Below are 14,039 nucleotides of genomic sequence, written 5' to 3'. Positions count from 1 at the left end.
ATCTGAAACTTAAGATCATTTTGAGAGGTTAAAGGATGACTTTTAGAAACTGGCAGAGGTGTGGACTCGAGTCACATGACTTGGACTCGAGTCAGACTCGAGTCATTAATTTTATGACTTTAGACTTGACTTGAAAAAATGTTCTAAGACTTGTGACTTGACTTGGACTTTTACACCAATGACCTGGGACTTGAATTGGACTTGAACCGGTTTACTTGAAAAGACTTGATATTTCACCCCAAATATAAAACTTAACATGCATATTATATAGAGATTGAAAATGTGATGTCATTCAGGGGTAAAACCGCAAAGGATTCTGGGAACTCGTGGCAAGAGGTACTAGCGCACGCAGGCTTTCAATTGAAATCAGTCACACAGCGATAAAAAGAAACACAAAAATGTCAAGAAGCTGTTGTATTATTAACTGCAATAGCCGGTCGCATGACAGCCACGGGAAGCCGACGGGTAAAGAGATCGGTTGTTATTGGATTACGACGTTGAAGAGAAATTGTTCGAGCCATGTTTCCGAAGTAACAAAGACGCGACGGATGGCCTGGATTTCAGCCATTCAAAGATCAAATATAACGTCCCAGAACACTCCAGCTCACAGGTTAGTCTGCTCCAAGCATTTACACGAAGGTCAGTGTTTTTTAGTAGTTAATACGTCATTTTCATAACATAATTGGTGATATAGGTTACAAGCAAGTCTGGCGCTGAACAGAAATTGTCGCGCTATGCTCCTTTATTTATTGTGCATAAATAGTGAATTGTCCTGACACAATATTGCGTTTCGCCTCTGTTATTATGGTACATTGACAAAAACATATACTTTTATTCACAGGATAAAACAGGTTTTTGTATCACTAATTGCCCAGTACGATTACAGCATACAATATTATTGTCACTGCTACATTTCTGTGATGGGTACCAGAAATTATTTCCACTACTGATTAATTACCGTTGAGCTCAAAGGTCCTATTAATAAACGGTTAACGAATGTGTATTTATGACGACTATTTGTGAGACTGGTAAACTTATGATACGTACGATGGTCTTTCGTTCTACACGGTGCATTTCAAGGTCCTGTACCCATCCGTCGGTAAACTGTACCTGGGCTTGTTGCAGTGACCTGAAGTTACTAAACTTCATGAGTGTGTGCACTCACTCCAAGAACCGTATAATTATAAATATGCATATAAATATGCTACGATGAGATAGCTGACTTCATCTAACTAGCAAATGTTGTCCAGGCTACGTTGGTGATACAGTTTTTTTTTTATATGTATGATATTTTTGTCATGCGATTTTAAAGCTGGTCCTACAACCGCATCCAAGAATAACATGCAGCTTATCTCAGAACTGTCGGTGAAAATTATTCTTGGAGCTAGGTTTAATTGAGCTGCATTTTATAGAGGTGCAATTTCACAATTTGTGTATATTTTCTAAGTTCACTATTTTGTCATGTGTTGAGAAAAACACAGATTTTAAAATTACATGGTCTAATATTTACATTTAGCATATAACTGCAACATGCTTTTTTTCGGGGTTTTTTAAAGACTCGAAAGGACTTGAAATTCAAAGTTTAAGACTTGTGACTTGACTCGGACTTTTACACCAGTGACTTGAGACTCGACTCGGACTTGCCTGACATTACTTGAGACTTCACTTGAGACTTGAGGATAAAGACTTGAGACTTACTTGAGACTTGCAAAACAATGACTTGGTCCCACCTCTGGAAACTGGCGTGAGAACTTTTCAGGCAAACATTTGCCAATCGTTCCTCAACCTCAAACATGGCCTGTGATTTAGAAATGTAGAAGTAAGCGGACTCATGACAGCCAGCTAGAATGGTTTCTTACTCAGACATTACAGAGACATTAGACAGTCTCCTTTCTGGCTGATGCAACACATTAGGAATCATTCTCTCTTCTGCCAGTGTAATTTAAAAAAAGAGTATTACTTTGTTAATGTGCTTGTAAAGTGTGGATTTAAAGACCTGCTCTTCCTGCTTTGTGTGTTTTTCTGAAATGTAAAACAGTGTTAAGGAAGTTGCTTTCACTGTCAGTACTAGAACTGAAAAAATCTCGAGATGCTAGTGATACTTTACATTATTGTGTACAATATGCCATTTATAAAGTCGTTTATTTGAGCGACACCTGTTCATACTTGACTCGTGTAGTGTTTACTTTGTCAGTGATATTTAGTTCTATAAGAAACGCTTCGGTGCCAGGAACTTGACTTAGCTACATATGTTGTTTGACATCTGAACAAAAATGGTTTAGAAATAAGGAATGCACACATGTAAAGTAAAACAATCAGTTTGACCAAACTTCTGTTTTAAGGTTTAATAAGCTCAGACTGGCACATACAAATGTGAGAGGTTCCTTTGGGTGAATGTAAACTTAACAGAGGCAGGTGATGGATGTCAAATAAAATCTAAATAGAAACTGTAACACACAGCTGGTAAAACAATGAATGCTTTGAATGACTGACTTAAATAATTAAAATGCCTACGTAGTAGCATGTTACTCAGAAATGTCCACAATCTTTGTTGCACTTCCAAGAAGTTTGTAGACTAGATTTGGGATCATTTTCTCTGCTTTGCATTATGCTGGTCTGTATTTTTCTCTCTTAGAAACCTTCCATCACTATAACAATCTATATAAACATGCAAAGTGGTCAATATATATCAGGCTAACACATGACTTTACATATCTTACTTGTACAGTATGAAAATCAACAGCACTGTATTGTTTTTCACAGAGATTTCTGTTGGGCTTTTTCATATCCCTTTTGGCAGGGATGCTGCTGTGCCATGCAGGGTCCCAGGAACTCATTCCAAACCTTTCTCTGACCCTGTGCAAATGTATGTAATTAAGCAATGAAAACTTGCCATAGCCAGGCCTTCTGCTGCAGGAAATTAAGGATAATCTGGAGGCTGTGGGTGCTCTTTGTTGCCACAAGGCCTTCTCAAGGTAAAGTGGCTCTCCTGCAAGATTGGCTTTCATCCCTTATGAATTAGTTTTGCGTGTTTCTGCTTACTGTGCCCCTCTTCTTACCTCTCAGTGTTGTTTTTCTGTCTTCTTGTGTGTCTGTTTTTTCTTAGTACGTCTTCTAACCCTGCCCATAACACATTGTTGTATACTTGTAAACATATGTAGAAGGTTCAGCAAAAACAGCAAAGTTAAGCATTAGACACTGTCACAGTGTGTCTGTTCTTTTTCACATTCTAGCACGATGGCTTTATGGGAATGGATCTCATATTGGATAAAGTACTACACTCCCATGTTACAGTCTTTATCAATATCATTTTATTATAATCGTTGGGTCGACTGTTGTTGTTATTTGGCACTATCTGAAAAAAACAAAATGAATTAAATTAAATTTTATTCAATTGTAAGGATGTTGGTAGGGAACGTGATGACATGATAATATGAGATGTGGAGATGTAAATTAGACATTAATGCTGTGAAATAAAAAAAAAAGATGCAATGTTTTCATGGGGTGTTATAGCTGCGTAAATGTTACAAGTGGGTCACTATAGCCCATTGGTTGGTGGTTGCTAGGTTAAATGATGACATCATTATATTTTTTGATATAGATAAGAACCTCCAGGGGCTGAAGATGCGCGTGTGTGCCAAATTTGGTGGCTCAAAATCTGTTTGGGGACACACATAAGATGTTTGTATATTACAGTAAGACATCCAAACAGAGATATTGAAAAGCAAGTTATTTTATATTATGTGGAAATAAGCCAAAACATTGGTAGCAGGAGTAAAGCAGGGCATTTTCTTTAAACTAATCTTAAAAATACTTGGTTCTAGAGCTTAAAATTCTTTTAAAATCAATTGACCCAGTCGGCATAGCCTAGAGTCACTATGGGCATTTTGAACTCAGCAGTGAATGTATTTATTTTGCAGTGGGTGCACTGTGGTGTTGTACATCACTGTGGTTGTTGTTTTTGTTGTGTTTAAAGAGGCATAGGGAAGACAAAAAGAGAAGTGACGTCTGATAAGATTTACCAGCAGGATGATGCTGTTGCTGAATTTTTAACAGTTTGGATCTTTAAGTCATTGTTTTGCAAGTAAAAGCCCCACATCACAGCTCTTTTAGCAAGGCACCAGCTTAAAATAAAAACAGGGTTTCCATGGAAGAACACATGGAAAATGAGAGAAATGGATAAAAGCTCTGAAAAACATTCTGTGATACTGGAAAATAATTTCTCATCTTTTTCCTTTGTCAGATGACGTTAGAATAGCAGGGTGTGAGTACAAGAGCTAAAAAAACCTCTAAATGCTCAAAGTTGATTTTAAACAGTGAGTTAACTTTCAAAGGCAAACATCTGTAAACATCAAGATTTTTCTGACAATACTGAATATCAGCCTCTGTTTTTTTTTTTCCCAACTTTAACCTGCTTGCTGTTGTAAATATTTCAAAGCTTTGGGTTTTATTTCTAAAAAAGCAATTTCCATGTAGGTAATCATATATCCAGCCTACAGTAGATCAGAGATGAGATGAGATCACAAAAGTTAAGTCTGAGTTTAACCGTTCTCAGGCTCTCTGGACAGATTTGAAGTCATTTTCCTTTTTGGAATTCTGACTTGATTAGGTTGATCAGTGTTATACAGTCTGTTGTTGCGCTGTTCTTCTTGCTGAAGACATTTGTTTTCACTCTGGCTCTATGTTCTGCTGCAAAAATCATTTGTGATCACACAGATGTCTCCCTCATGGGATTTGGTATGGATTCGGAATAATGTTCCTAATTGTTTTAAAGACTTCCACAGAGAGACTGGTTAGTCTATGGCGCACAACCCATCTGACATTTAAACCATCTGTCCTGGAAAAAGTCACGAATCTGGTTGTAAAACTATAAGTGGGACAATTTAATTATCCAAATAGACTCAGCTGTTCATGTTATGTACTGAAAAAAATGCACTTAATCATAATAGACAGTGAATTTGATGCATTTTATTTTTAAAGTTGCCTTTCCATACGACATCTTTTTGCCTCACAATGTTGAAATGAAAATTTTTTTTAAAAAGTTTCAGAGCTAACAGGTGGGAAAGATTTGGTAACCTGGCTGGTAAGTAGATTTTTTTTCCCTTGCTTCTCTAAGTTGCGGCTAAACACTGAGGGGTCTATTGAGGCAGTAATGAGTCATATCCTTCAAACTGCTGTTCTGTATCTCAGACACCTCCTAAAATTCAATTTGCAGTGACCTTCTCACACATACGCATGCATCTGCAGACACACAGGTCTAACCTGTTCACGGCTCTATACTGTACTTCGCACCTCTGGGGGTGTTTTCTGGGGAAACAAATCACGTCAGTTGCCATAGTGAATGTGTCAGTCAAACTTATACAAACACACTCTACAGTTTCTGGCATGTGTTGCAAGCAAGGTGGTCTACACTTTATTGAAGAATAAAGGTAAATCCTGTCAGTCAATGTCAGACTGTCATCTGCCAGAAGAAGTATAAATATTTTCAGTAATAACATGTTATAGAGATATGGAAACAGTACATTTTAAAATTTTTGTTTGAAGGGGAGATAGTTCAGCTGAGGTCGAGTTGCAAAATATGGCTGCTTGGATTTTATTGGAGTTGGCTTGCCCAAGAAAATTAAAGCTCCATGTTTGGCGCTGATATTGCTATTGTCTCATAAACGGATCTTGAGAATGCTTTTCATCAAAGAATTTAAAAAAAAGAAGAAGAAACAAAAAATATGAACATCCTTGACATTGTGTTGCACTTCACATAACTCTTTGGATTTAAAGAGTTATGTGCATTGATACAGAGCAACTTTAAAGTGGCATGCAAATCTGTCTGTGTGTAAGATCTGTTTTCTAGCTGGGTAAAATAGTCTGTCCTCCATAGTATCACTTTGATCGCCTACTCACTAAATCTCCGACTTTCCACTGAGTCTAGTTTGAAAATTACTTGAAAAAAATTGGCATTTATAAGTTCTGTCTCGTTCCCAAGCGTCGCTTTTTAATGCCTTTATGGCTAATAAATGAATTGATAGTTTCCATACTAGCTAGGTTACAGAAAATACAGAGCAAAATGTAAATGTCTGTATATGAGAGAGAAAGAAACCAGCCAACAGAAGTGCCTCTCAGCAGTAATGTGTGACTTTAGGGTTAAATGGCCAGGCTTGCTGAGTGATTGCCACATTAGCCAAAAGTATGAATAAATCTTCTGTTCAGAAATTTGACTATTTATGGACTCACATAAATTTGATCATGTGTTTTCTTTTAATGGCTTTTTAGGTTTTACTAAATTCTCTGTGGCCGCACTGTTAAGCTCTGCCGATGTTGGAGTGTGGGTGGTATGTTTAATGGTTTCAGATTGGAATAGATTTTATGACAATTTTAGAATTGGATACTGGCCACAATACTATAAATGCATTTTTTTCCATAATAGAATTGATTTATTTCAGCATCAATGCTATAGTTTACTCAAAAATAAGCAGCAGGTCTGCAGAGAAGTTTACGTCTATATACAGTCCTATGGAAAATAACGTTTTCAGAGCACTCAAAAATGAAGTGCACCCTAAAATTTACAATAGCTTGTAGAAACATCCTCAACAACTTGAAATAAACATTTTTTTTTTGTAGGACTTTCAGTCTGTCACATCATTGTGGAGGAATCTTTACCCACATCATTGTTTCAGTTCACTGAGGTTTTCAGACAGGCAAGGCTCCCTTCACATCCAGTATGAGCATTTAGGTCAAATTGAGGTCTGGACTCTGACTCGATCATCGCAGCAGCTTGATTCTTTTCTTTTTCAGTCATTCTGTCATAGATTTGCTGCTGTGCTGTTGCTTTTAGACAGATGGCCTCTTTGGTATAGACAATATAGATAATACTTTCATATTAGAGAAGTTTGTGACCAGCCTGATAACTGCAAGTTGCCCAGGTCCTGTGGCTTCAAAAGAAACCCAAATCTCCACTGTTCCTCCATCGTGCTTGAGAGTTGGTATGAGATGTTTGTGCTGATACACTGTGTTGTTTTTGTTTTGGTTTGGGGTTTTTTGTCAAACATTGGACTGTGCATAGTCAGACATCTCCACTTCGGTGTCATCTGTCCTTTGTCCACTTAACAGACAGCGCAAAAATGGTTTGTTTAAAATCAACTTTGCAAACCTAAGCCAGTGTGTTGTTCTTTTTTAGAAAAAGAAGAAGCTTTCTTCTGGCTATCCTGTCAAACAAGCCACACTGAATGAACTTTAATGCTTAGCATGCTAATTGAAGTCTGAAGAGTTCGTTTTGGTTATTTTTTTTTTTTGTTAATGTGTCTAAATATTTCATAATCTCAAGGTGGGGCGAATTTGGTGGGACGTCCACTCCTGGGAAGATTGTGGCATTATGATAAGACACAATGTTTCAGTTTTTCACACGACTGCTTTAGTCTTTTTTAATGAGTAAAGTTCTTTGAAATGCTGAATATTGTGATGATTATCATGGCATGCAAACCTGAGGTATATACGTCAGCTGAATTTGTCTGAACATGAGGCATGTACCTCACCCTTTTTTATTTATGGCTTTATATCAGTTCCAACATAAATATGCTGCAATTCGATTGCACCACGTTCACAGTTACACAGTCACATCTTTTTCTTATGTCTCACGTTTTAAGTGGATGGGAAAACATGCTTTTCAGTAAAACTTTTGTGGAACATTTTAGGAAAAAAGTGAAGTAAACAGCTGAGATGCCATCTGTCTGCATTCATGCGCGTTTCTGGTGCTGCCATTCTCAAGTCACCCTACCTGTCAGTGTTTTCATTGCCTATTGTAAAGCAGAGAGTGAAATAACAGTTTGTAGGAACTCAAAGAAGGGATTTGAGCAGTAATCCTCCTCACTGATCCTTTTTAGAAACAACCGTCTGGCACACAGCCTGGCCCTCGCCATAACACGCCTGCTTTTTGATACCTGAAGGCTGAACTGCAAACTGACACCCACAGTGGCATTTTCTGCTTTTCACATACCTCACATCAGAGGCTCTCTGAAGATATTTTCCTCACACTGGATCCTCACATCGTAATATTAATGCTGACATTTTTCAAGAGGTTGGAAAGTGGCCATGTCATGCTATGAGTTATTTTCCTTCACTGTTCAGGTCATGTCAAGCCGAAACAGATATAATTATTTTATTTGATAAAATATGGTGTAAACAAAGACGTCCTTGGTCCAACTTGTACAGATATTCTCATTTTATTTGGTTTTGCCCTAAGCCGATATCCAGTCTCAGCTCAGCCTGTTTTAAACAAATGCTGTCTGTCTTTAGAGAGAACAGCTGCCAAAATATGAGTCTACCCAATTAATTTTTACTCCATAAATCTCTGTCTCTTGAAGTCGAGCCTGGGCTTGGGTTAAGTACCGTATTTCCCGGACTACAAAGCGCACCTGAATATTAGCCGCACAAGCTAAAATCAGGGGAAAATCCTGTTTTGTACATACATTAGCTGCACCTGACTAAAAGCCGCAGGTGTTTCAATGTTGACTTATCATATGTAAGAGAATATGCACAAAGGGAATTGTCAGGAAAGAGATGGCTGTTTGGAGACACACCCCTTTTATTAATATTTTGAAAAACAAGTTATGGGTACATATTTGCACATGTAGTACATAACAGTAGCCTACAGCACACCAGAAAAATAGATTCGGACTACCTTTTAGGCTCAGGTGCAGTGACACAGCTTTGACAAAAAGAAAAGTCAGTCATTCACCACCATCTTTCTCTTCTTCCTGCGCACTAAAACCACCAAAGTCCTCTCCTCCAGTGTCGGATACAAACAGGCTCAGGATGGCTTCGTCATCCACTCTCCGCTTCTCTCCTTCGTTGTCACTTTCAAAACCAAAGAAATCCTCGTTGTCAGTGTCAGAGTCGAACACCCTCAGAAGGGCCGTGGCGGTGTTCTCCTCTCCATCATGCAGCAGTCCAGCCCTTCAAAATCCGTTGGTGATCATGGATGTTTTCACACTTTTCCACGCTGTCAGAATCCACCGGTGGAGTTGGGCATAACTTGCTTTTCGCAAGTTTATCGCCGCTCATCATCCACGACTCCCGCTGAACGCGTAGCACTACTTTGAAGTTTGTTTTTCGCGCTACTTCGTACGGCACTACGTTGCCTGGCGGACGGACATGTGACTAACATACCACTCTTGAACCCCGATCCTTCCGCCAGGCAACGTAGTGCCGTACAACAGCGGAACAAACAAAACAAATCGTCTTACGATATCACAAAAATCATGGACAATCCATAGAAAAGCCGCACCTGACTAAAAGCCGCAGGGTTCAAAGCTTGTGCAAAAAGTAGCGGCTTATAGCCCGACAATTACGGTAGTCATATTTTATCGATGCAGTGATCATTACTATTCGTTATCTTCTGTCTCTTGGCTCTGCAAACAAACACATGGTTTATTTGTCACAATAATAATTATAATAAGAAATTTGGTGTGGCATCTTTAAAGGTATATTTGAAAATACACTTTATTTTAATCTGGATAAGGCTTAAGCCATGACAAGGCTAGAAAGCTTAAAGGTAGACTTTATCTTCATTCTTAATATTTTTGACCCACAGCAAATACCTGCATCTTTATCTTTGTCATTAACCTTTATTGGAGTGAATTTCAAACTTTTTCCACTGCTTGCTTGAGAAATGCATTTAAGTTTGTAGAAGCTTTGATTTATGAGCAGTCTGGCCTTTTTAACACCTAACGTGAAGTGACCTCTTTGTCAAGTGGTTGTTCTGACTGTGGGGGATACCGTATGTAGAAAAGGCCACAGATGCACAGAGTAAGCTGTATACTGTCTCTCTCTCTGCACACACACACGTGCACACCCTGTTTCTCTCTGTAACCATAAGGCTGGAATGGTTTATAGGGGGGTAATAAAAATGGACGCCGTGTGAAATGAATCCAGTTTAAATTACCGTTTTTTGAGGCTGTGTTTTTCTTAGAGATGAAGAAATAGAAACACCCATGTGTTATGTTTATATAAAGGATTTTTATTTGAGCTTAATTTTCCATCTTTACAGGTGAGATTCTGTACATCCACACCCTTCAGTTCCTAGATGTCTTAAAATGGTGCTGTCCTTGGCATATTTGGCTGTCTGGATTACAAAAAACTAAATGCTAAAATTTTAAGTGCCTTTAAATATGCTTTTGTAAAGTGAAGACTGATTTATTTGTGTTTCGTTTGTGTGCACACAGGGATTGTAGAAGTGTGATCAGCCCTCCCTACCAACAAAAGTTGGCTTACAAGTGCTGGTAAGAGAAAAATCATTCATATCACTAGGATTTTTCTGGAAATACAAAGATTTAAAACTGGAGTAAACTGTTCTGACTAAAATAACCCACAATGTATCTAGTGGACATGCCTAAAAAGGACGGCAGTAAATGGACACGGTTTCATGTTTGTCTGAAATTCAAAGTTTGCCTAGGGCAACACAAAGATAGTGATAACATGTCCTTCATAAATAGCTCTACATTAAGCTTGACCCAAAACATCTTACTCAAGGTTCACAAGCTCCCCTCTTGTTTACATAATCACTTGCTAGTCTATTAGGAAATTGAATCAAACCAAATATCCAGTGCAGTGGTAACCTCAGCAAGGTTGCTATCAAAAAAGCTTTCTGTCAGGTGGCCCCTGAGGTTCAGATACATTCAGATTTCTGTTTTGGTGAATGTGGCAGGCAGACCTACAAACTGCTGCTGGTAAAAATGGAGAGAGATACGAGTGCGTCTATAGGCTGTCCTGGCCACATACAAGGAGGAATGATTTAGTCTAACTGAATTAGTAGATATGTGAGGATGAATATAAACACTAAACAACTGAAGGCAAAATGGTATTAAGTCAAAACCTTTTTTTTTTTTTTTTGTGTTGTTCTGGCCACACTACAAGATACAGATGACTTATCTATCACACAAGATGGTGTGAAAGTGTGCAACAAAGGATAAGGAGACCATGTACATAGTTGATTGTTACTGATACTTTATGCTATCAACATATACATGACTGAGTTGATATATAAAAATACAGACCTAAATTAGAAGCAGCTGGTAATGCAACAAAACACGGTAGTCCTGGTTATGTATATACAGTGAAATGAAATTCTCATCTGAAGTCTCTGCCGTTGACCTCTGTTAGCTTCTTGTTTTTATGAATTATATTAATCATGGACCCAGACTGACAAAAATGAACATTCTGTTATAGATAGACTACAAACTCAAAGGCAGTCTGCCACTGTCCTGGTAGATCAGCTGATAGCATCTGATGTCATTGCAAACCCACATCAAGTGGCCGCTTAGCTTATACCCTTCTGTGCAAATCTTGCGTACAAAAGGCAGACTATGTATGTCGCTTAATCCTGCCTACAGTTGCCGCACATGTGCAAGCCTTTTTGCAACCCTGGGTTATTAGTGACATATCCGTTGCCAGTGATGCTTGTTGTGTTCTGCGGGGGGTATCTTACTGTTGCCTTCTCTTGCATGTGTTTGGAAGAGCAGAGGGGGACCAGAACAATTCCATGCTGCCAAATATGAACTGTTGTAGATGGAAACGATGATTTAGTCTAACTGAATTAGTAGACATGTGAGGATGAATATAAACAAAACAACTGAAGGCTTTTGACTCTAGTGGTTATGACTGATGTCTAATGCTGTAGATGTCATGTTTCCAAATCCATGTCATGCAGTATTTAAATGTTAAATGTCTAACCAGAGTGCTCAAACTCATTTGATTAGTAGGTTAGCTCCTTTTTAAGGAAGGTGTCGAGCCTTCAGTGGAGTCAGTTGCAGGGCCTGTATTACACAGCAGCCTGGAACCACTGAGTGGGAGACACATGTTTTAGCAGAGCCATTACTGCTGTAACATGAGGAGATGTTTTCATGTGCACACCTACAACCTGACACACTCACAACTGCAGGGACAGAAAAGTGAACCCACATATACACACAGGTGTGCTGGCAACAGCATCTTACACCATAGCAGGGCTCTACCCTGAGGTACACGCTGCAGATTGGAGACACCAGCAAGTGTGTGTGTGTGTGTGTGTGTGTGTGTGTGTGTGTGTGTGTGTGTGTGTGAAGTACATAAGTGTAAATGAAGAGGGAAATAACCATTGGTGAGGTCATGAACTTCTAGATGAAGAAAAAAAAGCTTCCTGGTGCTTTTCCATTACATCTCACTCCAATGGCGTCTGTTGTGCTTTTGTTGTAGATACCAGCCAGACTGTGTGCAATAAGCTCTTCAACTGATAAATACTTTTCTTCCAATTATTTCTCTAGAATGGTAACTATAAAAATAGTGAGCTGACATTGGTGACCTTAGCAGATGAAACTGAATGTTAGAAGCAAATTGCCTCGTATGTGAGTGTTAATAGTGATTTGTAACACTGGGGCCTTTAGATTGCCTGTATTTTCTGAGTATAGCTCCAGGGTTCCCAACGTGCAGCCACTGGGAAGAATGTACTAGTGTGTATTTCAAGTCATGATATAGTGGCTTATAACAAGACCCAGGAAGCATTTCTATTCAGCTGAAATTCTTCTGTTTCCCTTAGTATAACTGACTAAATCTTGCATTCACCAAAAACAAAGCAAAACCAAGTTCTCCCATGTTAAAGATGGCGAATGTGCATTCTAAAGTTTCAAGTGTTCAGTAAATATTTTAAGGTTTCACAGGCTCAACCTAAGTTTTATCTGACAGATCTTAAGTGCTTTTCTTGAAAGGTTTCTGGAAATGTTTTTCTGACTGCCACACTTTTCCCTTTTCATTCTCTTTGCTTCCCTGTTGCTTTATTTTCCACAAACAGGTGTTCATTTGCTCCATCAGCACAGTGTTCAATAGCGGCAGCAGAAAGTACTTAGTGATCTAAAAGAGGGAGCAGTGGATTTTGACATAATCCTGTTTGGGTTAGAACAGACTCCTAAATAAACTACTGCAATGGGACACCACTGTTTACTAGCAGTGAGAGGGTTGTATTCAAAGTGTAGCAGTACCATTGTGGTTTCTGGAGTCATTCATCTGTGATGAGCCAAAACAGAAAGCACACTTACATGTATCGTGTTCTCCGGTGACAAAAGAAGGTGTTTCTGTTTTTCTTAAAGCATTTGTAAGCATAAGTTAGTTATATCACTCATTTAAGGTAATAAGCTAGTCTAATACTATAATGAGTTTTTAGTGCAAAAATGTGTGATTATTTAAATTATGGCCTGACCTGATCTGACAAAATAAAAGCAAAATATATAAATAAAATCTATCACTAAATGCTTAATGTTTTAATGCATTTTAAATTATTAACATATATAGCGACACAATGGTATTACATGCATGTCACAGAATGTGGAAATACTCAGATTTATTTAAAATTATAGTATAATACATTGCCATTCACTTTATACTCAAAAAAACCCCCTACTTTTAAATTGCCATCAACATTTAATAAATGTAAGTAACAGAAAAGTGTAAGCAGTGAAGATAAAAACATAAAAACAGATGCAGATGCAGATATTGCTTTTTAAAATTCTTATTCCATCTAAAAACCCAACCTACACTTTGGACGTGCACAATAACTAATACAGCTCAATCACTGACATCTCAGTAGGCAGTTTGGTGTTTTATGCTAGTAGTAGCTAGCTTGTTGTAGTCTAGCATTTACTGAATACATAGAAACTCAACATTATTTCCAGCTATAGATTCTTGGCTTCAAAACCAACTGATAATTCATAAAAGCAGTTTGCTGGAGCTATAAAAAAGGATGCACAAGAAAAAAAGAAGAGTGAGTGGACACAAATAAATACAACTAAAAGCATAATGTAAGTAAACTAAAAGTAAAGTAAAAGCCTTATTTCTCTAAAATACCATCTGTAAATTTTAAACATATAGATCAATAAGTCCAAGTCCACAAGCCTTTGGGTACATGTCCCTCCCCCACCATCTTCTCAGCATGCACACACCAAAAATTTAGACTGAAGGCACACGCACGTTGACCTTGAGGGTGTTAGCTGTGTTGACATTTGTTTGGACAGTGCTTCAAT

The 14,039-nt window shown here is 38.2% G+C and overlaps 1 protein-coding gene across 3 annotated transcripts in view; it reads left to right on the top strand.

Annotated features, from left to right (window-relative positions):
- The window catches only part of bmpr1ba (bone morphogenetic protein receptor, type IBa), a 69,267-nt gene that overhangs the window by 13,780 nt on the left and 41,448 nt on the right, over positions 1–14,039 (top strand). The window contains exons 2-3 of one of the 3 annotated variants that reach the window (XM_086314511.1): positions 5,043–5,083; positions 10,215–10,271. The exons of 1 other annotated variant lie outside the window; for it this stretch is intronic. The gene's annotated coding sequence lies outside the window, so the exon portion shown is untranslated. The remainder of the gene's footprint in view (positions 1–5,042; positions 5,084–10,214; positions 10,272–14,039) is intronic. One more of the 3 variants, XM_086314510.1, reaches the window with a different exon arrangement.

Source organism: Aulonocara sp. 'chitande type north' Nkhata Bay, linkage group LG12 (assembly GCF_057382095.1).
Source record: "Aulonocara sp. 'chitande type north' Nkhata Bay isolate Kocher_YH1m ecotype deep benthic linkage group LG12, A_spYH_male_GT1.1, whole genome shotgun sequence".
In the NCBI taxonomy this organism is placed as follows: Eukaryota; Metazoa; Chordata; class Actinopteri; order Cichliformes; family Cichlidae; genus Aulonocara; species Aulonocara sp. 'chitande type north' Nkhata Bay.
Note: the sequence above shows the minus strand (reverse complement) of the source record. Positions and strands in the feature narration are given on the sequence as shown.